We start from the raw sequence: 26,629 nt of genomic DNA, 5'->3' as shown, positions 1-26,629 counted from the left end.
ACAAGTTTTTGAAACTAGTACCGTATTCTTTTATTGCTGATTTTATCTTCAAGTTAGGATGTAAGGTTTTATGTAGATTCTGGTGAGCTGCTGAAATGGCAAGAAAGGAATAAATTAAATTAAAAGCAATTTGCTTCTTCCTTCGTCTTGTGCTCTTCCTCCAGTATCCCGTGGAAGAGAGGCCTTTTATGTGAGTTGTTTTCAGATCCTGAAGGGAGAGTTCTGAGGAGGTTTGACCAGAGAGATAAGTGATTATTCCAACCCTCAAGATAAATGAAATCCACTAACAGCATCTTATCTCCATTTGTGGTATTTCCTTTGCCTCCTGCAGGTAACATTTGCTAATCAGAGCCGTGCCCTACATTAATACTCCCCGTTATGTGGTCAATGCATATTTATGAAGAGCCCACTCTCCTAGGCTCTGATTCAAAGGCTGGGATTAGAACAAAGAAAATGTATTTCCAGTATTCCTGAAGCATCAGCAAGGGTAGAGCAGGGCTCAAGATAATTGTGTTTTAGTGATGGTCATGATTTGCAAGTATGGTCTTCGAAAAGTAAGAAATAAGCAGTCTTGTTAGGACTGTCATCACTGGCCATTTTTATTTCTTCCAGGTCCAGGACTTCCTGTATAAAGCAGGTATCCTCTGGCTTCATGAACATGAGTCTGGAACAAATTAAAAGGGTAAGTACAACCATGGAGACAGTAAAACAAAACAAAACATCAGCTTTAAATTTTTTTTTTTTTTCAACGTTTATTTATTTTTGGGACAGAGAGAGACAGAGCATGAACGGGGGAGGGGCAGAGAGAGAGGGAGACACAGAATCGGAAACAGGCTCCAGGCTCTGAGCCATCAGCCCAGAGCCCGACGCGGGGCTCGAACTCACAGACCGCGAGATCGTGACCTGGCTGAAGTCGGACACCTAACCGACTGCGCCACCCAGGCGCCCCAAAACATCAGCTTTAAAAGTTAGTGAACAGAAACCAGAGAAAATGCTGTGCTTTTATGATTAACATTTTAGGTATAGTTTTATATAAAGCCAGAGCCAGTTTTTATTCAAAATCAGTGCACAGCAGCATGACGGTTTTTGATTTATGAGCAATCACCTTTGTAATTCCTAACGAGCCCTCAAGTGAAGTTCAATTCTGCTTAACTGAAGGGAGTTTCAGAGATTACCTGTATTTTCTAGAGAAATCTATTTTATATGGTTCTGTGCGTGTGTGTGTCCCATTACCAACCCATCAGGAAAGTTGACAACATATGCGATTCATATAGGAAATGACCACTGTCTTTCATACAGAGACAATCATTGCATGGTACAGTCTAGCTTACAGTGTGTCCTTTTCCCAGATCATTCTATCACTATCCACAATGGTGATAGTATGACAATCAACTCATTTCTGAAAAACCACTCATTCCTGATGGCTAGAAACCACACACATTTGTATTGGGGCAGAAACCTGACTGAAGTAGAATATTGCACTAATCTGCATCTGCTTGATTTCAATTTTTTTTTTTAACGTTTATTCATTTTTGAGACAGAGAGAGACAGAGCATGAACGGGGGAGGGTCAGAGAGAGGGAGACACAGAATCTGAAACAGGCTCCAGGCTGTCAGCACAGAGCCCGATGCGGGGCTCGAACTCACGGACCGCGAGATCATGACCTGAGCCGAAGTCGGACGCTTAACCGACTGAGCCACCCAGGCGCCCCTGCATCTGCTTGATTTCAAAGCCCTCTCAGATATTCTCACCTTCCATTGTTGTGTGAAGTACAACGTGCCAGCCTCTGGCAGGGAACTCTGATTCTGGCAACATGACCTTGTCACAGAACCTGTAGTACAATTCAGATGTCAGCAAGATCATTTTAAAACTTTCAGGCTCTATGACCACGCTACTGGTGGATTTAGGAGGGAGAGGGTTATTCAAGGACAGCTTCTCTAAGGACCAGGTTTTATCATCCTCCACAAGATATGCATCGAATGCATAAAATGTGTGAGGCACCAAGCCAGAGTGCTAGGTGACAAAGACACATAATGCACATGTGAAAGCTAACCAGCAATATGACAAAATGGCTGACACTTAAAGTCCAATAGACTATAGACATCGAGAGAAGGAGAGAGTCCAAGAGCTGAGGTGATCAACATGATTGAACTAGGTCTTAGAGTCAGAGTTAAGGATGTGGAAGTGGAAAGGAGACATCATTTCAGGTAGGGATGCTTGACATACAGTAAATACTCAATAATGATTGTTTAGTGAATGTTTAAGGTAACTGGAATGATAGAAAAGCATATATCCTTGGGAGGAACAGAGAGATCAATTTGACTACAACAAAGCTTCTCCTCAGGAATCTGTACACCTTAAATGGATGAATTGTTATGTTATATGAATGATAACTTAATAAAGATGTTAAAAAAAAATATCTCCAAAGTTGTCAGCTAAAAATTATCAAGGCCAGAAAGTCAAAAAGAGATGTCAGAGGATATTCCTACCTTAGTGGGTTTTCACTTACCTGATATTGCCTGGGTCTTTTGTTGTTTGGGGCCACCAAGGGTTAAGAATTTGGTCTCCTTTGGGAGGAACTCATAGTCATATAGGTGCTCACTAATATACTGATTTATAATAAAGCCTGATGTGTTTTGTGAACTTATGGCCCAAAGGTAGAGACATGCCTGAGAACCCTGCATCTGATTAGGACTGAGGTGTGGAAAGTTGATTTCCACACTCCTATAAAATACAGACACTGAATAGTGCTGGCCACCAAATTCTATATTCTTTTGCAGGTGCATAAAATAATTGGGTAAATTAATCTTAAATTGTAGATAATTACAATTATCTTTTAGTTTAAAATTGAGTTATGACAAAATTCTATCAGATTGCAAATCTGCCTGGTTATTTCAAGGAAAGATGCTTGTTACCTTTGGTATATAGTTGCTATTATATTGATTCAACAGATAGTATAAGGTTAAGATAATATATTATTAGATTTGTAAGGCACGTTCCCAAAGTCTTCCCATCTTGATTGCTCTCTTTGTGTCACCATCCCTTAACATGCATACCCCTCCAACAAACCAGCACATTCTTTAGGCTCCGTTTCTAAAATATATCTTAATTCTACCCACTTCTCTTCATCTTTGCCACTCTTGTACAAGTCACCATGATCTCTCGCCTGTAAAAGCCTCCTTACTCATCTGTCTGCTTTTATTTTTGTCACGCATTCATCTTCTAGAAGCCATGGTTATTAGTTTAAAGCACAAATCAGTTTGTGTTATTTCTTAAGACTCTTCAGTGGCTTGCCAGAACACTTGGAATGAAACTCAGACCCTTTATGATTTTCTCCTTGCCTGCCTCTCAGACTCCTCTCCTTCTGCTTCCTCATTCAGTCATTGGAGTCAGATGATTCCAGCCCACCCAGCTTAGATTTCCCCACTTCCCCTCCAGTGCCAGCCCCCACCACGTTGCCTTATTCTGTCTTTCTCGTAGCACTTATCTCTATCTGAAGTTTTCTTATTTGCTTACCTGTTTAGGAGAAATAGGTCTTGCTACGTTTCTCATTCCAATTTGTGTCTGTCATATAGCACGGTATCAATACATATTTGTAGAATGAATGGATGAGCTTAAAATTGTGTGCACTGTGATTGATCTGGTTCCTTACGATTCGATACTGGAAATAGGTAGAAGAATGGGTAGCATGCTATTTATTTTTTTTTTTTTTAAATTTTTTTTTTTTCAACGTTTTTATTTATTTATGGGACAGACAGAGACAGAGCATGAACGGGGGAGGGGCAGAGAGAGAGGGAGACACAGAATCGGAAACAGGCTCCAGGCTCCGAGCCATCAGCCCAGAGCCTGACGCAGGGCTCGAACTCACGGACCTCGAGATCGTGACCTGGCTGAAGTCGGAGGCTTAACCGACTGCGCCACCCAGGCGCCCCATGGTAGCATGCTATTTAAAGATACAAGAGGTTGTGTCCTTCATAAACATATATACTGGAGTATATTACTTTGTCAGAGTCATTTACATGAAATAATTTAGAGCATATTTATTGTGAAGTACTTGATATTGAAAAAATCTTGTGAATACCATATTGGCTTTTGTCAAAATTAAGTGATGAAATTTTAAATTTTTTTTTTTTTTCAACGTTTATTTATTTTTGGGACAGAGAGAGACAGAGCATGAACGGGGGAGGGGCAGAGAGAGAGGGAGACACAGAATCGGAAACAGGCTCCAGGCTCTGAGCCATCAGCCCAGAGCCCGACGCGGGGCTCGAACTCACGGAGCGCGAGATCGTGACCTGGCTGAAGTCGGACGCTCAACCGACTGCGCCACCCAGGCGCCCCAAGTGATGAAATTTTAAAAACGAACCAGTTTCAACTAAAAGCTCTAACTCTGTTGTCATTGAATAATTCAGGCACTTACTCATAATGATAAGATCAATACTTTTCTCTCATGCCTGTGATTCATTTCTCATGGCTGTATCATCATTCTCTTTTCAAACACCTTGGCAAGTTTTTAATTCAGAATTATAATGTCTTTATTATAATGTCTTTAAACATTATTATCTTCTTCATATACTGGGAATTCCCAACAAAAAGTACAATGATTTTTTCTTCACTATAATTGAAAATACTCTACTCATGTTTAAATGAAACTAGAGTTTTAAAATGTGGCTTGGTATTATAAGAAAGAACTTTTAATAGAAATTTTAAAGACAAAAAAAAATTAAAAACTGTCATCCATTATATTTAAAATAGCATTAAGTTCACATACAATTATTTAGGAAAAGAATTTTCTGAATATTTTACTGAAAAAGTAAATGAACATTCAAGGGAAAACAATCCTGTTGAGAACTTAAATTCATATTTCTTATTTGAAACTGGTAAGGAACTAATTAAAAACAATCCTGTTGAGAACTTAAATTCATACTTCTTATTTGAAACTGGTAAGAGACTAATTAAATGGTAAGATTTTTACTTCAAAAGTCTCTTTCCTATCAAAGCCAGGAATTGAAAATTAATACTGTTAATGCTTCCCCCCAACCCCATTACATTCTAGTAATGCTGATCCTTTGTAAAATGTTATTGTAAAATACCCCATGAACTTCATGCGTAATACATTTAGCATATCATGTTATAGATTTTGACATTTTAAAAAAGCAGCTTTATTGAGGTATAATTGACATAAGCTTCATATGTTTAAAGTGTAGAACTTGACAAGGTTGGACATATATGCACCCGTGAAGCCATCACTGTATTCAAGATAACATATCTATTAATTTCAAAAGTTTCCTTCTGCCCCTTGGTGTGGTTGTTATGTATAACTAGAGATGCTTTTTCTCCACTTTATTGAGTGCCTACCGTGTTCTAGATACTGAGCTGAGTATTGGAGATTGAGTAGTCAGCTAAAACAAATAAGTTTCAGGCCCTTATAGAACTTATGACGTTAGTCAAATAATTATGTAAACAAATATAAATATATATCATACTCTAAGGAAATGTAGTCTACACCTGTATATATTGAGTGTATTACAAAGCATTTCTGGGTTTTCACATTGTATCTAGAACTCTTCAAATTTGTTTATATGTGGCTTTGTTATAGATCTAAAAAAGGTACATTAACAGTTTGTTTCTACTGGATGTGATGGCTTTTATCTTGAAAAAGTGTGGTATTTGTTATATGGAAAGGATAACCACTAAAAGCAAGAACTTTTATTATAATCTATTTCCTTGATGTTGCCGAGAAAGCCAATATTGGAAATAAAAAGAAACACCCAAGAAAATCTCTTTTTTTTCTTGCCAAGTCAATTAGGTGCTCTTTCAGGGAGGAAAGATGACAATACTGAGGAAAAAACTATTGAAAGAGATGAAAATCTCAGAACTTTTTTTGAACAGTTGAGTATAACAGTAAATGAGATAAATATAATTATAAATACAGTTTTGTAACTCCATGACTTTTAATTTAGAAAGAATGCCAGGCTTAAAAAAATGATTTCCTGATTAACTGAAATAAGCCATAACTTTCAACTATGAAATATTTGCCAGTTGTGTTTTGGCCTCTTGGATGATGTAGCCTCTGCTCGGGTTCATAATTCACTGCAGTGTTTAGCAGATTTATTGGAAAATAACAATGTTTTTTTCCTCCCTCTGACCCTAAAAAATCGGAAACAACATCTGCTGGAAAGAGGAATTATTTATCACCATAGTTTCTTGGCAACTTTGAACTCTAAGGAAATCTACCAAATGGAGAAAGAGAGTCAATCCAGGATTACATTTTAGTCATCCCCCAAAGAAAAGAAGGTAGGGGAACACTATAAAGAAAGGATGTAAAGGAAGTGAAGTCACTGCAGGTTCAAGGTTTGTGGAGCTACAGACACTGCAGGTGAGAACACAGTGAGCAAGTGCTAAGTAGGAGAGCAGACGCTCGGACTTTTGTATAGATGGGCTTCCCTATGCCAGACTTTAAATGTGGGCCCCTCTTCCCTGCCTTTTTCTCTTGTCTATTTTTTTTTTCCCATTTGGTTTGTACTCTTTTTTTTTTTTTTAATTTTTTCTTTAACATTTATTTATTTTTGAGACAGAGAGAGACAGAGCATGAACGGGGGAGGGGCAGAGAGAGAGGGAGACACAGAATCGGAAACAGGCTCCAGGCTCTGAGCCATCGGCCCAGAGCCCGACGTGCGGCTCGAACTCACGGACCGGACCGTGAGATCGTGACCTGAGCTGAAGTCGGACGCTTGACTGACTGAGCCACCCAGGCGCCCCTGGTTTGTACTCTTAAAACTGACCTCAGCCTGTTAAGTTGGAACCTCTTTCCTCCTATTCCTGCATCCATGCTATTCTGACTCCCGCTTGATGCTCATGCTTTCAGAAGTCATATACTGTCTAACTGAGGCAGCTGCAATCTGTGGCCTGCGTCACCCCTCAGTTTCCAGTGCCCACTGGCTTCATGTTATACCTCCTTCTGGCTCCTGTTGGCTTCTGACTTGTTGTTGATCTACAAAGTGCAGGAGGCAAAGGGAAACCCGTAGTTTGAGAAATACTGAGAGATAAATTTGAATAAATGCACAGGAACCAAATTAGGGAGGACCATGCCAACCAGCAAAAGTGATGGACTGTATGCACAGAATGAAATGAGAGGCAGTGTGGGGTCTGGACACAGAATAAAATTGGGCTTTAAAAAGATCCTTGTGATAACACAATGAGGAGCATGAATTAGAAGCAGAGACTCCAAGTTGGAAATGACAAAGATCTGTTCAATTAGCAGAGAAAAAGGTGATTTTTATTTTTATTTATTTTATTTATTTTCTTAAGTTTATTTGAAAGGGAGGGAGAGCGAGAGATTGAGAGAACATGAGTGGGGAAGGAGAAGAGAGAGGGGAAGAGAATCCCAAGCAGGCTCCACGCTCACAGTGTGGAGGCTGATGTGGGCTTGAACTCACAAATCTGGAGGTCATGACCTGAGCTGGAATCAAGAGTCAGATGCGTAACTCACTGAGCTACCCACACACATGGAATAGGTGGTTTTTGAAAAAATTGAACTTGAACATAACATGAGGAATTTTTAGTAATACTTATGGGACTATGGAGAATAAAGGACATGTTAATCTGAAAAATATAGATAATTTTCTCTGTATAGTATAGATATAACTATAGACATAGATAATGGCTGTATTTGAACTTTTTAGATGTTGAGTCGATTTCCTATTGAATCAATTTATGACATTCAAAGAGGGGAGATGGCCTTTGCTACTGCTTTGAAACGTTACGTATGTTATATTTGAGCATAGGCTTAATTAATGGAAGTGTTTCATTTATCTTTTAAAGCTACTATACATTTCAGTAGCCCAGAGAAAATGTATGATTAATCTAAAAACCTCATTGATATCAACACTGAGTAATGAAAATCACTGGACTCAAAAGACCTGGTTTGCATCTCAGTTCTGGCCCTTTCTAGTGGCTTGATTTGGGGAATGCCATTAAAAACCTTTCTGAACTTCAGATTTGCCTAGTGGGTTACATGGAGGCTTTGCAATCAAACAGCTAGATTCATATTCACATTCTATCTCTTACCAGGTTACCTAATTTCTCTCTGCCTCAGTTCCTCATCTGTAAAATGGAAAATAATTATAATGTCGATTTTATAGGAATATTGTGAGAAATACATGAGGTAATTTATTACAATGTAGTAGACAAATTTTAGTTAATAAATTTGTTAGTTAATAAATTATTACCATTTAATTAACCCAACATCTCTTTCTACTCTGAGTGACAGAAAATTAAATGATTTTAGGTATCAGAGGCATATTCCTAACGCCTTCTATTTTTGTATAGTCAAATGACACAAGTTTACTTAATTTATCACTTGTATGACAAATAGCACAAATGTTGGATATATAATTTTAATGCAGGATTCTATTTATTGATTTTCAGGGACTTGTTGGAGGAATACTCATTAGTAGTATTTATTAAGATGCCAGGGGTGCCTGGGTGGCTCAGTCAGTTAAGGACCGGACTTCAGCTCAGGTCATGATCTCACGGTTCGTGGGTTCGAGCCCTGCATCGGGCTCTGTGCTGACAGCTCAGAGCCTGGAGCCTGCTTCAGATTCTGTGTCTCCCTTTCTCTCTCTCTCTGCCCCTCGCCTCCCTAAAATAAATAAACATTAAATTTTTTTTAAAAAGATGTTAAAAAATATGCCTGTATATGTCACTTAGAATAAGATTCAGTTGCCTGTAATATTATGAAAACCCCAAAATAACAGTGGTTTATACAAAGTTGAAGTTTATTTCTTTGTCATATGAAAGAAGTCTGAAGATAGGCTCTATACTGTCATCAGAGGTCCAGGGTCTCCCCTTTCTGCTCGGCCATGTTTACGAGTGGTTTCCATCCTCAAGGTCACCTCTGGGTCCTGTCTGGCTTCTGTTGTGCCAGCCAGAACATCCACATTGAAGATGGGGAAAGGAATATGGATAAAAAGGGATCCCAGCATGCTTTAAGCATCTGTTACTGAAATCTTACCTAAAAGTTATGCTCGTATCTTACTGGCTAGAACTCAGTCACATGGCCACAGCTGAAAAGGAGGCTGGTAAATTTAGTTTTTTATTCATCTGGCAATGTACCTGGATAAAACATGGGGTTCTGAGGAAGAAGAGAGTGGATTTGAGAGTAGGCAACCTACATTCTCTGCTATACTTTCAGTTAAATCTCAGAAATCATTCTCAAGGTTGCATTATTAAAATTTTGGAGTTCTTCATGGACATTGTAGTGGAACTATGTTTTGGTCAAATAGTGTTTTAAATATGTATAAGAAAAAAAGATTTTGCTTCTTTTTAGAAACAGGCTTGATTAAACAGGTTTGTAACTGCTGAGGCTTAGCCCCAAATTTATTAAATGCTAATTGAAAATAATATTGAATTGAGGACAGTTGAAAATAGAGAGGGAAATTAATTTAATGAGGTAGTAACTTAGTTGTTAAGGTGACTTCCTGGTTAAAAACAAATAGAATCTTAGAGATGAAAAAGAGATGGGGCAATGGATGACGTAGAAACACAGAAAGATCTTCTATTTCAGCTTTTCCCCCTTCTGTTCACATCAGAAAACAGAAATATCAGAGAATTCAAGATGTGAAGAGAGACAATATATAATGGCATTTGGGGAACATAAGTCTGTCAGCTGTACACAGATTGTACTTTGTGGGAAAAGGCCCAGACCTTGCTAGGAAGCTATTGGGGCCCTGTTGTCCATGGGGGTTTTCTGTGTTCTTGACAATGGCTTTTGGATCCTGAAAGGACTATCTGAAGCAAACTTTATTTTCTAAAAATTGGTATTTAATGTACTAAATACATATGTTAAAAAATAGAGTTCTTTTTTAAGCTTTAAAATTCAACTTGATTGGGGCACTTGGTGGCTCGGTCGGTTAAGCATCCTACTCTTGATTTCAGCTCATGTCATGATCTACGGTTCGTGGGTTTGAGCCACGTCCAGCTCAGTGCTGACAGTGTGGAGTCAGCTTGGGACTCTCTGTCTCCCTCTCTTTTGGCCCCTCCCTTGCTCTCTCTCGCTCTCTCTCTCTCTCTCTCTCCTTCCCTCTCAAAATAGATAAACTTAAAAAAATAAAATTCAACTTGATCATTTTATTCTATTTAAAAATCTAGCAGATTTTAAGAATTACTTTTGAGGACATGGTTGATTAATGTTTGATTCCATTCATAAACTAAAATGACTTTAAGCATTTTAAACTACACTTATGAAGTTGAATTTTGTTTTCTTTTTAAGTCCTTCAGTCATCTGTAGGCTTTCAAGTGTTGAAGTAACCATTATAATAAGATAAATTTAACTTATGAAAATAAGTCTTAGGCTTTCTCAAATTTTCAAATAACTAATGGATTTCAGCATAAAGTCTTTGGTATAAATCAATTTTCCTGTCCCACCAATTTAATTTGGAATCATAGCATGACATATTTTTGTAGTAGGTCCAATTCTCTGGATTATTTCTAAACTTTACTAAAAGATATTAGTACTTATAGGTTTGATGTACTTAGTCATATATAGACTTAATTCTCCAAGCTTAAAGCTACTAATTCTCTTGGAAACAATTATGCCATCCAAACAATTTTACGGTTAGCATTCCAAGTACTTCTGGAGGTTACACTTTAAATTAGCTGAGGCTGAATATTAACCAGAGATATCAACTGAGACATCTGAGCTCTGGAACTACGGATACCCTTGAAATTTGTTTTATATCTTTGGCTGTCGATGGGCCTCAGTCCTCAAGATTCAAGTCCCCATTACCTCACATTTCTCCTCACATACAGAAGTTATATTTGATCCATTTGATTGGCTTCCGCTAATCTATTACTGTATTATTTTACTTCAAATTATTTTCAAATTTTTTCCTGCTAGTACTAATATGTACAGTTCTTTTCATGACATTGGATTGAGTTTTATTTATCTTCCAAGACTTTTAATAATTGGCTCCTTTTAGTTTTAAGGTCTAAGCTTATAGTCAAGGGACCCTGAACTAGGGTGGTGGCAATTGGAATGGGAACAAAGGGAGAAATGGAGAGGTGTCACGAGAGGAGAATGGAGAGTAGATGTTAGGATGAGGAATGGATTCGTAGAAGAGGAAACATCGAAGAAAGATCCCAGAGGTAAGTTGGAGACTGGCAGTTCCAAACCCTCAGTCCATATCTACTCCCCCTACAAATCCCTGCAGTTGGTGATATGCTCTCCTACTGACCCCTATGAGAACACACAACCTGGAGTATTTATCCAGACTAAGGTATAGAAAATCTGTAATTCCAGAGTTTCTTCTGGGTCTTCTGGTAGCTATAATTTGGCAAGCAAGGACAGATAACTGTTGTTTGAAATGATGGATTTTTCTTCCTCACCAATAGGCTCTTCCCTGTGTTTTAGAAAGTGGAGGCTGAATATGAGAGTAGAAGTTAGAATGTACATTTATAATGACAAGTGCTGTCTTCTTACTGAAAGAGGGACTGCGTGAAGATTATTCAATGTTTAGGGAACTGTCTCTTCTTTAGTATGAACCTATTCTGTATGGTCTCAGAAAATCACTCTTAGGGGGTGTGTGTGGTAGAAAAAGAGAGATGTACAAGTTCAGTATAATTTTTATTTTTTAATTGATCATGGAGAATGAGGAGGCATGTTGTTGTCTCACACCGATGGAAGGATGTCCTATCAGGCAGGTCCTTAAAGTACCACTATTCATCCATCTACAGTCCTGTTTATTTCATTCTAGACTGAGTTATTCAGTATGTGGAAAGTAGGCTATCGGGTCCACTGTATTCCACTGGTTTCAGGAGAATGGGGATTTTCTTAAGTAGAAATGGAAGTTAGCACTGAAGGTTTAAACATTTGGGGGAGAGGGGCGCCTGGGCAGCTCAGTCGGTTAAGTGTCCGACTTTGGCTCAGGTCATGATCTCACGGTTTGTGAATTCGAGCCCTGCATCAGGCTCTGTGCTGACAGCTCAGAGCCTGGAGCCTGCTTCGGATTCTGTGTCTTCCTCTCTCTCTGTCCCTCACCCACTTGTGCTCTGTCTCTCTCTTTCAAAAATAAATAAACATTAAAAAAAAAAGCATTTGGGGGAGAAAGGAAGAAGGGGTGGTGAGACAGGTAAGCAACTCTAAAAACTACAGTATTCCTTCAAAGAGATTCCCTGTGAATGGATTCAGCTACCTTGTTTCCTTTCCCATTAGACTATGGAAGCATATTTATCTTAATGTTTTATGTTACAAATTTTCAACAGAATTTTGACATGTTTCAGATTTACAGAAAGTTGCTAAATGTAACAAAGAATATTTTACTATTTTTGCTTTATCCTTCTCTGTTGTTTTTCTGAAAAGTTTGAGAGTAATTTCCTGACATGATACCCCTTACTCCTAAGTAATTCAATGTGTGGTTTCCTCAAGTAAGTGCATTCTTTTACATAGCCACAACACAATTATTAAAATCAGGAATTTAATGTTAAAATGATACTTGTCTCTAATCCCCAGACCTTACTCAGATTTTGACATCTGTTCCAACAATGTTCTCCAGAAAGTGTGTTGCATTCAGTTGTCATGTTCCTTCTGTCTTCTGTAATCTGGACCAGTTCTTCAGTCTTTCTTTGTATTTCATCACCTTGACACTTCTGGAGAGTGCAGGACAGTTGTTCTGTACTATCTCTTTCAGTCTGGGTTTGTTTGATATCTCCTTGTGGTTTGGGCAGGATTACTGAGGAAGTGAGGCTGTGTTCTTCTCAGTGCACCCTATCAGGAGGCACACGATGTGGATGCTTCAGTACTATCGATGTTAATCTTGATCACCTGGTTAAGGTTGTAACTACCAGGCTGTTACTATTTGTCCTCTTGTAATTAGCAGTATCTGTGCAGGAGACCGGTTTTACAGTTTTAAAACATTTTTTAATACATTGTACAGTTTAATTCTACTCTCCATATTTGGAAAGGAAGTTTTGTTTCTTTTTCATTTTTCCCAGATATGCTCTTTGCTTGTCCATTCTCCGCTGTGCCACTGGTACCCACCCCTTACATCTCTGCCCTGGGTCTGTTCACACGGCCTCAGTGGGGTATTGAGGGGTGGGAGGGAGAGCCCACAATTCCCATCACTCCCCCCATCTCTTCAATTCCCAAGACACAACTGTAAAAAATGACAGGAACATTTGGGAGTTTTTTGAAAGGGAGTATATGAAATGGAAAATAAAAGGATATTTGATGTACTTTTCTCACTCTGTGACATTTCCGAAAGCTTTCCCTGCTGAGTAGTTTTCTGAACACCTTTTTTACAAAGACACTGAGCCAATTTGTTCTGTAGACCTTACGTACCCCTCCTCTTCTGTTATGTGGGAAGCTTAGTTCCTACGTGAGATCAAACTCACCGAACTTAAAAAGTACTACAATCACACCGAAAAATTAATATGTTAATATTATTACACATCTAGTAAAAGCTCAGAATTCCTTCTCATTTAGCAACTCTTTGTAGACAAATTAAATATAAAGCTAGAGGAAATGTTCTCATTATAGAAAAACTCAGCATAATGAACAGTCATGGTGAAAGGGAAGATTTTACTCTGACCTATAAGATATCTTGTTGCTTCTGGTTTTTCTTTACAGGTTAGTGGGAAATTTATAGGGTAAAACATGGGTATTTCAATGTCTGTTTCTATAACACGTGAGATAACATGTTCAGGGAATGTGTGTGTGAGAAATGAGATACCACTTTCAATGAGAGGTAATCAAAAGAGTTGCATGCTTACTGAAATTTCCATTCTGCCAAAAACCTGCTCCAATGAATATTTCATTCTAAATAGGAAGAGGAAAAGCTAATCTCATATTCTCTCAATTTCATTTTAGATTGTTTTTTGGCATTGGGAAATAAATAGGGAGACTTTTGTTTTTGCTTTTGTTTTTTCTTATCACAACACAGGGTGTCTTGGAACTACTGACAGTTGAGAGCGTTGAAACAATGAGTGAATTATTTGGATTGGTTACCTTGAAGAAGCCTCAAGGATTTGGCAGGCATTCAAAAGCCAGAGATTGAACGAGTTAAGGATAAAATTGATCTGCCTTGCAGCTTTCTGCCCAAAAGACTGCCTGGTTTTGTTGCAGCTTTGGAGTCTGATCTGTCTTGTCTAGAACCCTGAGAAGTTGTGAAAGCCCCTACGAACACCCAGTAAAATCTACCAAGCAAGGTCCAGGAACCTGCCTCCTTCCACCAAGACACAGGCATCTAGGCACCTTGCTCAGGCATAGACAGCGCATCTTGGAGCGATCAGCCTGTTCCCCTTGAGCTCTGTTCTCTTATTTCCTCAGTACATGCAACTGTCTGAGCTTCTGACTCAGACACAGCAGAGATACTGTTGCTGCCGGAGGGTAATAGTTTGTTGTGTTATCCTGGAATGCCCTTGCACTGAGAAAATTAGCAGCTGGAGAGCTCAATGAATTTTCCCACTGTACTTTTCTCCCTAGCTCTTCCTGCCTCTGATTCTTCCTGCCATTTTAGAGGGAAGAGCCATCCCACTTCTCAGGCTTCCAGCTTGCCCATGGAATCAGTTGGGTACATTTAATGCACACAGAGGAAATGCTTATAGAGCAGGTAGCAATTGTTTTTCTGATCCCTCAGAGAATGGGATATTCCACGTAAGTGTATTTTCTAGACAACTGAATGAAACTTCTGCCTTAAACATCAAAGTCTATTTTTAACTGTGAGAAGCAGTGTAGCATAATGATTAAGCACATAGACTCTGAGGCAGATTATCTGTAAATAAATCCTGACTCTACCACCTTCTAGCTTTGGAACTTTTCGTCCTGTACGTAACCTCTCTTAGCTCAGTTTCCTCATCTGTAAAGTGGGGGTGAAAGTAGAGTTATTGTGAGAATTAAATAGGATTAGATGAATTAAAATATGTAAAGTATGTAAAACAGTGTTAAGTATGTTGAGTCCCAGAAGTTATTATTAATTCAACTATTCATATGCAAATCTTGCTACAAAATTGTACCCACCTTCTTTTTTTATTTTATAAAACACATTGAACATTGAGTACTTGGTGCCTTCATACCCAGAGAAATAATAGTTATGCCTTCAGCCCCTGCTATGATGACGCTAATGGTGAAAGATAGCTAATATTGTTTATTGAGCAGGTTTCGTGAATGTTATTGGTAATCCCTATGGTACACCTCTAAGATACGTACACTTATAAATAGGCTGAGAGGATTTACGTGCTTTCCCAATTTCACACCACGAGAAGTAAAGATTTGAGATGCAGATCCAGAGGCTGTGGGTTGGGAGCTGGTGCTCTTGGTCACCTCACCCCACTTTCTGGTGGCTGGGCTTTCTTGTCACCACACCAGTGGTTCTTGGACCTGAGCATGCATTAGAGCTCCTGGCGGCCTTGTGAGAGCACTTGCTGGATGGCCGGCCTCCTACCCCAGAGGTTCAGATTCAGTAGTTCTGGCATGGAGCCCGGCACTGGGGTGCTAGCTTGCTTGGTGCCTTGGATGCTGCTGGTCCAGATTACCCTTTGAAAACTGCTATCCTGCACCCAATGACTCCGTACTATTTCTAATTCCAACTTTTTTTTTTTTATTGCCCCATTACTGTTAACGGCACTTGAAGCTATCTCTGTTCTTTTGCTCTCAAACCCTATTATACATACGTTCAGCTGTTTCAAAACCCTCTGCAGTTTACCTCCTGTGGTATTGAATGTGTGCATTTTATGGCAGCAGTTGCCGCTGAGAGGTTCCTACACTTGCAGCTCAGCTCCTTGGAGCATTTGGTTCATTAACTCTGCGAGGAGCTTCACTTACTTCTTTGCATAGTGCTTCCTTTTATTTAAATGTGGGAAAAGCGTTGAGTAACCAAGCTTAATAGATTTAAAATGCCCATCACATGCCACTTTTCTCTCCTCAATGTTGAAGCCTTCACACCCATCGGAGGATATTTTCTGATATCGCATAGTACAACCTAGCACACCGATGACTTGGGTTTTTAGCCTCCTCAACTCGGGAGTCTAGCTCTAGGACCTAGTGTTTTTATGTCTGTCGTTTTGTTTTATATCTGTTTCTTTGAGTCTAGTTTTATCTTTTATCCGTAGAGTTTTAAAATCCCTTGTAAGTCATGGAATGGTCACAGAATTAGGTCTAGCAAGATTTTGTTCTTAGTAGAACTTTTTTTTTAGGATGACAGAGTAGATCCTTGATGCCTGAGATGCCTCTCCTTGGCTTAACAGTGTAAGAGGCAGGAAGCTCACAATTCTGGCCTCCTCCAAAGTGATGGGTTCCTTCTCTGTTCAAGTCTAGATAGCTTTGGGTGCACTTCTGTGAGAAATTGAGTCACAACTGGGAGCAATTTGACTCACTTGTTCCTTTGGTCTCATGTGTATCTTTTGCATTGCTTTTTTTGCTGTTTATAAACTGAAGTAAACTCAACCTTAACCATGGACCAAGTCATCATTCTAGACCACACTTTGTGGTCTGGCTAATTTACAATCCCTCACATTGCTTTCATATTACAAGCCCATATTTTAATTTCTATATATCTAAATACGTTTAACATAGGCCCCTTCTACGTTACTCTATGGCCGCCATCTTCCAAGCCCCCTCTGTACCAACCTCTGTACCAACCTCTGGACTTCATGTTGAAAGAGAAAAATAAAATTTATTTGCTTAAACCCCTATAAATTCAGATTTCTATTACTTTTAACTGAATATATTCCTTAATTGATTCTCTCATATAATCAGAATTCTGTTAGGTAGGACTCCTCTAAGAGTTGGTTAATTCAGTGGCTCAAAAAAGTCATCAGAAGCCGAGGCCCTTTCCATTTTTCTATTCTTCCATTCTCCTCATGACAGCAGGTTACCTCACAGTCGTTTGACGACTGCAGCAGTGTGAGATATCATGTACTTTCAAATTAGAGGAATGGGAGAAGAAATCTTTCTTGGGTCTGTTTTTACGGAAAGGAAAACATTTCCCCCAAGTCCCTAGGCAGATTTCTCCCCATGTCTCATTGGGTCACATGCCATGCCAAACCAAACGTCTGCCAAGAGGGATAAAACAACTGCGATTGGCTCCAGTCAATCAGGAGTCACCTGCTGGGGAGGGAGATGCCTTCCCTGAAGGGGATAGCTACATGAAGACAAGTAATGAAATCAAGGTCTGTTAGAAGGAAGAAGAAGAGCTGCTGGTATAGCAACTGACAGTGTCTATCACCGAGGTAGGGACTGGCCTCTTTGGGCTGAGTCACTTTCGTGGATTCTTGGACCAGTTAGGAGAGAGTGGTCCGTAGGGGGATTTTGGATATTCTGATAATCTGACACACGGGAACCCAAACCAGTTTTTATCTGGACAAGTTAATTTAATTGGGAAATGAATATTATATCATCTTAAGAATGATGCAAGGTGATGAACACCAGCATAGGAGAGATAAAGTTATAGTTAAAAAAGGAATTCTGTTTTTAAAATAATGTTAAAGATATGCCAACAAACAGCCCATACAGAGGATTTACTTTCACTTTACCTTTGAATAACTTGAGCTCTCTGGAGAAAAATTCGATTCTAAGGCAAGTGTGTTCATACAAATATCTGAAAAACAAGAAGCTGTACAGAATGAAGTGGGATAGTGTGACTTCCCAGTTATTGTTTATTTTTGAAGGAAGGTTTGAGGTTGGAGAGGTTTTTCCTTGCTTTCTCCTCTAGGGTTTTGATCGTTTCCTGTCTCACATTCAGGTCCTTTATCCATTTTGAGTTTATTTTTGTGAATGGTGTAAGAAACTGGTCTAGTTTCATCCTTCTGCATGTTGCTGTCCAGTCCTCCCACCACCATTTGTTAAAGAGACTTTTTCCGTTAGATATTCTTTCCTGCTTTGTCAAAGATTAGTTGGCCATACTTTTGTGGGTCTAATTCTGGGGTTTCTATTCTATTCCATTGGTCTATGTGTCTTTTTTGTGCCAATACCATGCTGTCTTGATGATTACAGCTTTGTAGTAGAGGCTAAAGTCTTGGATTGTGATGCCTCCTGCTTTGGTCTTCTTCTTCAGTATTACTTTGGTTATTGGAAAAAGCCTAAATGTCCATCAACTGATGAATGGGTAAAGAAATTGTGGTTTATATACACAATGGAATACTACGTGGCAATGAGAAAGAATGAAATATGGCGTTTTGTAGCAATGTGGATGGAACTGGAGAGTGTTATGCTAAGTGAAATAAGTCATACAGAGAAAGACAGATACCATATGTTTTCACTCTTATGTGGGTCCTGAGAAACTTAACAGAAGACCATGGGGGAGGGGAAGGAAAAAAAAAAGTTAGGGAGGGAGCCAAACCATAAGAGACTCTTAAAAACTGAGAACAATCTGATGGGGGGTGGGAGGGAGGAGAGGGTGGGAGATGGGTATTGAGGAGGGCACCTGTTGGGATGAGCACTGGGTGTTGTATGGAAACCAATTTGACAATAAATTTCATATTAAAAAAAATGAAAAAAAATAAAAATAAAAATATTAATTAAAAAAACACACTTGGAAACTAAACAACACATGCTAATTAAACAACACACTTCTAAATAATCATAAAGGAAATCTCAAAGAAAATAAAAGAAGTACGTTGAACTGAATGCAACATATGAAAACTTGTGGGGCTTAGCTGGAGCACTTAGAGGGAGATGTATAGTGCTGATCACACATGTTGGAAATGACGAAGAATCTCAGTAATCTAAGCTCCTACCTAAAGAACCTAGAAAAAGAAGAGCAAAATAAACCCAAATCAAGCAGAAAGAAGGAAATTATATAAGAGCAGAGATCAATGAAATTGAAGATAGACAAGAAAATCAATGAAACAAAGAGCTTGAGCTTTGAAAGATCAATAAAATTGATAACTCTCTACCAAGACTATTAAAATTAAAAAGAGGACACAAATAACCTATATCAGGAAGGAAACAGAGGATATCATTACAGGCCAAGCAGTCATCAATATGATAATAAGAGAATACTATAAACAATTGTACACACATAAATTTCATGACTTAGATGAAATGGACCAGTTTCTCAAAAAACGCAAGCCACTACATTCATCTAATATGAAATAATTTGAGTAGTCCTTTACTAAATTAATTGAATTTGTAATGAAAAACTCCCCCGCGCCCCCCCCCCCCCCCCCCCCCCGCCAAGAAATCTGGAAGCCCAGATGGTTGCACTGGAGAATTATAACCATTTAAAGAAGAATTAATACTGGGGTACCTCGGTGACTCAGTTGGTTAAACATCTGACTTTTGATCTCAGGTCAGGTTGTGATCTCAAGGTTCCTGATATTGATCCCCACATCAGGCTCTAGGCTGAACAGCAAGGAACCTGCTTGGGATTCTCTCTCTCTCCTTCTGTCTCTGCCCCTCCCCTGCTTGCACATGCTTGCTCTCTCAAAATAAATAAACTTAAAAAAATTTAAATCTAATTTTTATAGCCTCTCTTCTAGAAAATAGAAGAGAGGGGGGTGCCTGGGTGGCTCAGTTGGTTATGCAGCTGACTTCGGCTCAGGTCATGATCTCGCGGTCCATGAGTTCGAGCCCTGCGTCGGGCTCTGTGCTGACAGCTCAGAGCCTGGAGCCTGTTTCAGATTCTGTGTCTCCCTCTCTCTGACCCTCCCCTGTTCATGCTCTGTGTCTCCCTGTCTCAAAAATAAATAAAATGTTAAAAAAATTTTTTTTAAAAAAAGAAAATAGAAGAGAGGGAACACTTCTTAATTCATTATGAAGCTAGTATTACCCTGGCACCAAAATCAGACAAAGACCATACAAAGAAAAGAAACCATATACAATGTTCCTCATGAATATAAATGCAAAATCTTTAACATAATCCTGGCCAATAGAATTCATCGATATATAAAAAATTACATTCCATGATCAAGTGGGTTTTATTCTGGGGATGCAATCAATGAATTTTTTTAAAGGATTTGAGAATAGAATAAGATCAGGACTAAATATAAGACTATGGAAAATTTTGTATTTATTTCCTTTCTTTAAACACAGAATGTGTTTGGGACCCCTGGGTGGCTCAGTCAGTTAAGCCTCTGACTTGGGCTTAGGTCATGATCTTGTGGTTCACAAGTTCGAGCTCCTCGTTGGATTCTGGGCTGACAGCTCAGAGTCTGCAGCCTGCTTCAGATTCTGTGTCTCCCCCTCTCTCTGCCCCTCCCCTGCTCATGCTTGCTTTCTCTTAAAAAAAAAAAATGAACATTAAAAAAAAAGTTTAAGCACAGAATGTGTTCAACAGTGCTATAAAATGCACCATGCTGTTTAGTTATTGTGTGAGCTCTGTGCACCCAGGAATATAATCCATGGTGTTGATTCTGTTTTCTTTTACTAGTTATATAATTTTACCTCAGGCAAATTTACAGCAATTTTGTGTGTGATTTTTTTTTCATAAATAGCATTTGTAAAAGAAATATAACTACTACATTGTTTTCAAAATGAAAGTAAAGGGTGCCTGGATGGCTCAGTTGGTTGAGTGTCTGACTCTTGATTTTGGCTCAGGTCATGATCTCATGGTTCATGAGTTTGAGCACTGCTTCAGGCTCTGTGCTGACAGCGAGGAGCCTGCTTGAGATTCTCTTTCTCCCTCTCTCTGCCCCTGCCCCACTCACTCGCATGTGTGCCTGTGCGCTTTCTCTCAAAATAAATAAATGAAAACCTAAAATCACTGCATTGCTTCATTAATGATCTGCACAATTTGACTTTTTAAAAAAGCATATCTTAGTAAATGATTATACTTACGAATACAACTTTAGTTAAATTATTGACTCTATTGAACACCAAGTGATCAAGCATTGTCAATTTTGAAAGGCTTTTAAGGGGCACCTGGGTGGCTCAGTCGGTTAAGTGTCTGACTTCGGCTCAGGTCATGATCTCACGGCTTGTGAGCCCTGCATTGGGTTTGCTGTTGTCAGCTAGGAGCCCAGAACCTGCTTCAGATTCGGTGTCTCCCTCTGTCTCTGCCACTTCCCTGCTAATGCTCTGTCTCTCTGTGTCTCTCTCTTAAATAAACATTAAAAAAAATTTTTTTTAAAGGCTGTTAAATCAAAGCAGTCTTTTCCCTACTCCCTCTTTGAAACAAGTTATGAAAATGGAAGGACATGCAGTGTCCTTTTATCTCATGTGAAATTAATAAAGCACTATGGAATTACTTTTAATATTCCAGCGTCTTATTGCGATCAAGATCCAAGCAATTTCGTGGCTACCTTAGAATGTAATGTGCCAGTACCAGGCATCAACTTTATTTTTCCATATATCTGTATAGACATTATTTCTAGAAGTTTCTATGTTACTTGTGGTAAGGTTACCTAGAATACATCCCAATGATTAGAACAGATGAAGACACAGTTTACACAGCTGAATATTATCATTTTTCACTGGTAGAAAGTATAAACAAGAATAGAATGACCAAAACAAGAATGACAGAAGCAACAACAACAACAAAACAAATTAAAAATTACATTTATCTAGGCAAGTGTTACTTACTATACTTATTTCTGGAGATGAGTGTAATATTGGTAGGCAAGAATGTGTAATAGTTTATTATTGTGTTTAATATTCCTTCATATAAAACAATATTGGCATTCATATTCATAGGACCACTGTGGTTTTTATTTTTATGAAGGCCCAGTAGTGAGCACATTTGTAACATGAAAGATTTGTATTCAGTTCCCTTTATATGAAAGCAACCTATTACACAGAGCTCATTAATTTATCCTCATCTGATATATAAATGATTAATCTTGATTTGCCAGCTAAATGGAATATAAGATCTCAATAGGCAATATTTATTAATTTTTACATTGGGCTTTAAATATTTCTACCCTGCTTCTGAAAGATACAAAGAGGAAGTTAGAGCTGTTGTGGTTTCTTAAGACATTAGTATAATCCAGTTGGTCCTAAATTGCAGAGTAGAAATTAAACTTTAAGATTTCTTTTGTGTTGGTTTACCTCTGGCTACCTCATCAGAGGAACATGCTTTTTGGTTAAGGTTTATACTTTCAGGTGTTAATTCATCCCCTTCCTTCCTTGATTTTGTCTTTTCATTTAAAAGGATATCCTTCATGAATTGCTGAATTGTTAGAATCATGCATTCATTTGCTCTTTTTCTTGTATTACGACTTTTTCCAGAAAATGATATGAGATTCCTGGCAGATGATTAGATTGGCAAGTAATAAGGGCAGATGTGAAAATATATATCAAGAGAAAATTAGAAAAACTCATATTGGGGCTCCTGGGTGGCTCAGTCGGTTGGGCGTCCAACTTCGGCTCAGGTCACGATCTTGCGGTCCGTGAGTTCGAGCCCCGCGTCGGGCTCTGTGCTGACAGCTCAGAGCCTGGAGCCTGCTTTGGATTCTGTGTCTCCCTCTCTTTCTCCCCCTCCCCTGTTCATGCTCTGTCTCTCTCTCTCTCAAAAATAAATAAAAACATTAAAAAAAAGAAAGGAAACACTCAATGTATATAATGATACCAAATAATAGTAAGGGGGTGGGGGTCAATGAAATCACACACATGGTGTTTGAAGTGTAGCTTGGCTTGATGACTTTGGAGAGCAATTTGGGAATCCTTTGTAAAGTTGAAAATCATCTACCTTAGCAAGACATTACTCCATCTCTCTACCCTAGAACAACCCAGGCATTTGTGCACAGGGATATTCTTTCAGAAAATTTGTAATACAGGAAATAATCCACTTAACAATGAATAAATAGAGGCGCCTGGGTGGCTCAGTTGGTTAAGTGTCTGACTTCTCATCTCTGCTTAGGTCATGATCTCAGGGTTCATGGGATCGAGCCATATGTTGGGTTCTGCGCTGAAAGCACTGAGCCTGCTTGGAATTCTCTCTCTGCCTCTCTCTCTCTCAAAATAAGTAAACAAACTTAAAAAAAACCCAGTAAACCATGGTTTATTCAAACAATTAGTATGCAAGATTTATAATGAATGGTCTAGGTCTACATGAATAGACAGTTAATTTCAAAAATGCAATGCTGAGTTAAGAAAAAAAAATGCATTGTAAACGATACTTAAAGTATAATTTATGTAAAATTTAGCAATAGTACTATTTATGGAATCTAGATACATAATAAAAGTAAAAAAAAAAAAAAAGCCATGAACACAATACACACCAACAATAGGATTGTAGTTACTACTGGGGAAGAAAATGGCAGGTTGAGGATATAGATGTATCTGTAGCATCTCACTTTTTAGAAAGCAAAGTAAGAATTGAAATAGAGAAAGCAGAGTATTAACGTACGTTAAACTTGGCATTTTAGCATTGCTTCATTTACACGTGTCTTTCACATTATCTTTTGTACTCTCTTATGTTTAAATGGTTTCCTGATTAAAAAGAAAAATAATTTCTAATTACCCACTGTGAAGGACTGAATTCAACCAGGTGAATGTAACTCCCATAGGTTTAAAACCAAAGTAGGGGAATTAAAGAGGTTTTCTCTTAAGCTGGCCAAGGAATAGCAAGAGGAATAATTTGTCAAGGAATGAACTTTGAAAATAGACCAGGATACATCGTTCTTTTCGTGGGAAATTATTCTGATACAGTCTTCTTTTAAAAAAAATCTTGATGAATTAACTTGTCCAGTGCTTATATTTTTCTCAGCAATAAAAAGTAATGATAACAATATTGTGTAACATTTAATGAGCCCTTATTATATTCAGATTCTACTAAATTATTTCTATACTTTCTCACCTAATTCTCACAATGTCTCTGTGAAGTAGGTATTATTATAAACCACTTTTAAAGATGGGCTAAGCACTTTCCCTATTCACATAGTAGGGCTAGTGCATTACTGGCAAGAGTAACCATTAGTATCATTTACTCTGTGAGAACAACGAATTAATAAGTAAGTCAGTGAAATATTTAAGGTAATGGAAACGGTCCTTCCAGCATCCCTCTGTCCTCATTTTGTATTGGATTGCTCCATCGGTTGTTACTGAAGTAGTTTGATAATTAACTTTAGGGAGATTAAATTTATGTACTAACAGACCGTGTGCCATCCCCATTGAATATTCTATTTAATGGTCCTGTTTTTGTTTCAGTGTTAGGAAGTTAAAAACTAATTTTTGAATATGTAAACATTAGTTTAGATTAACAGGCATCTGTCTGAATGGAAAAGATACGCCTACATCTAAATTTTCTTCCAGCTCAAAAAATTTTGTGTTTGTATGGTTAGATTGATTAGAAACTAATTATACTTCTGAGAAATAATAATCTTTTTATTAAGAAATAGGAATAGTTCATTTGAGCATTTAAAGGATCTTCAAATTTAGAAACTGTAGGTAGAGTTTTAATATATTAAAATCAAAGCAGAAATATTGCCTAAAGTGTTACTCAAGTGTATTTATTGCTCTCAGAAATTGGGAAAAGCTGGGGCATCTGGAGCCTCAGTGTGTTAAGCATCCAGCTCTTGGTTTCGGCTTAGGTTGTGATCTCAGAGTTCAAGCCCTGCATTGGGCTCTGAGCTGGCAGTGCTAAGCCTGCTTGCGATTCTCTCTCTCTCTCTCTCTCTCTCTCTCTCAAAATAAATAAATAAACTTAAAAAAAAAATAGGGAAAAGCTGAGAATGGGATTGTCTTTAGGATCGGACTGTCGAAGTTAAGTTTCTAAAGTTATTTGGGAAGGAGCCTAATTTTTATTTTAGAATTGATTATAGTTAAATTTATTGGGCCTTCAAATGCTCCAATAAGCACCTGTTGCTTTTCAGATACTGAACTATGCCTCTTTACAAGTGGGATTTCATTTAGGCCTAGCAACATTGTCTACTCACTCTGCAGATGAGAAAACTGAGGATATGAGAGGGTGAGTAAAAGGCTCAAGGTTGCACAGCTTGAGAATAGCAGAGCCATGATTCAACCTGGAGCGGCTCCATGTTGTCAACTCTCTACTTTTCTGCTCCCTTCAAGCTGTTAAGGGGACTCAATGTAAAAACCTCCCTAACTAGTTCAAGGAAAAAGAGGTGAATCTGAGCTCTGAAATCTGCAACACCTTTTTACGGCAGGCTGAACACATACTTACTTTTTATGAGAAACAGTCACAATTAAGGATAGCAACTTAAGGGACCTCAATAAGAGAATTTTAAAGGACTGGGGTAGAGTTTACTGGAAAAAAATGTTCTGCTTGGAAGGCATGCTAGGGAACTATGAATGGCTTTTCTTCTTTTTAGCCATGAAAAGATTAGAAGTATAATGTTCTGAACTATTTTCCAGGCAGAGAAACTGTATAAGAGTGTAAGAGAGAGAGCAGGATTCAGAATATTTTGTTTTGCTTATTATTACAAAAGCAAAATATGCATATGGTAGAAAATAAAATATTGACAAAGAAAAGAAAAAATTAAAAAATCTATAGGTATCACTGAGTGATAAATACCATTATTACCTTGGTGTTTACAACTCTCTCTGTATTCTTTAAAAATAAAACCATGCTGCTCAACCTGTTTTGTTACCTGACTAATCTTTTAAAGGTTAAAAGCATTTCTTTTTATTCTTTAGGGCATAAATGGAGCTATGGAAATGTCAATACAGTAAGCGTATATCCACGAAGTTTTTAACTACCTTTCCATAAAACTTACTTTAATGAAGCATTATTTTCTTCTGTTCTCTATTCAAGGTAGTTCATGACAATTGTGGTCAGGACTCTCATGAATTGAACAAACCTGTATGTCAATCATATGATTCTCCTTCCAGGTTAGAAGGCTAATCCAGGGCCAAAGTTAAAACAGAAATAACGATAATTTGTGAAAGGTAGAGGAGATCCTATAGAATGAATATTTACCTTACATGTGAGGAAAGTGAGAACTTCAAAATAATGTCCAAAGCCATACAACTTGTTGGTGAGAGCCCCTGACTGAAATCTAGCTGTGCTAACTTGGTCCATTGTTTTCTCTTCTACTGCATAAGGTCTCTCACTTAGGATCCCATCTCATGAGATTGCAGAATAGAGCACTGTGTTCTAGCTTTATTAGGAGCAATGTTTCCAACCTCCACACTCGGGCCCTGCATAAAGAGGGCCTTGGAAACATCTCCACCATTAAGAAATTCCATGAAGCATAGTAATTGTTCCCATTACTCCTTAAAAGGCCTTTCTACCATTGGAGGAACAGAATGTCCATTCATTAATCTTAGAATTTAAGATAGCCATTGGAAAGATTTTTAATTTAGTTTTCAAAGTCCTATTACTGGCCTGTGAAGCATGGGGAGAGTTTAAGGTAGAAGGAGAAATGTGGAGCAGAAGCTGGCCAGGGAATAGCCAAAGGTTTAACTTCACCAATAGGAATGTTTTTCTTCTTTTTCTTTCCTTTATCAATTGTCATTGTCCCTTTGAAATCAGTAGTATTATTTTTTTAAATCTAACATATACTTACTGTAGTCAGATAATGAGCTCAGTGCTTTTATATACATTATCTCCTTTAATCTTATGAATCAAATTATGTTTTTTTCCCATTGTACAGATTAGCTAACTGAAGCTCAAGTGACCTTAAAAGCCTCCTAGCTGGTAATTGCACTAGGATTCTTTGGATCTCTGGAACCCACGCTCTTTAATCTGCTGTTCTTTTCCTCTGATAAGCATCCATGAGGGGTTGAGGCCCAAAA

General features: G+C 38.2%; 1 pseudogene across 1 annotated transcript in view; it reads left to right on the top strand.

Moving 5' to 3' along the window:
* LOC112858342 (uncharacterized) overlaps window positions 1–26,629 on the top strand; it is a 146,974-nt pseudogene that overhangs the window by 19,407 nt on the left and 100,938 nt on the right. Inside the window, exon 5 of the transcript XR_015249864.1 lies at window positions 613–682. The product of XR_015249864.1 is annotated as an uncharacterized LOC112858342 (transcript). The remainder of the gene's footprint in view (window positions 1–612; window positions 683–26,629) is intronic.

This window comes from Puma concolor, chromosome B1 (genome assembly GCF_028749965.1).
Source record: "Puma concolor isolate L17-30 chromosome B1, mPumCon1.1.hap2, whole genome shotgun sequence".
In the NCBI taxonomy this organism is placed as follows: Eukaryota; Metazoa; Chordata; class Mammalia; order Carnivora; family Felidae; genus Puma; species Puma concolor.
The sequence above is the reverse complement of the archived record's forward strand: the minus strand, read 5'-3'. Positions and strand labels throughout refer to the sequence as shown.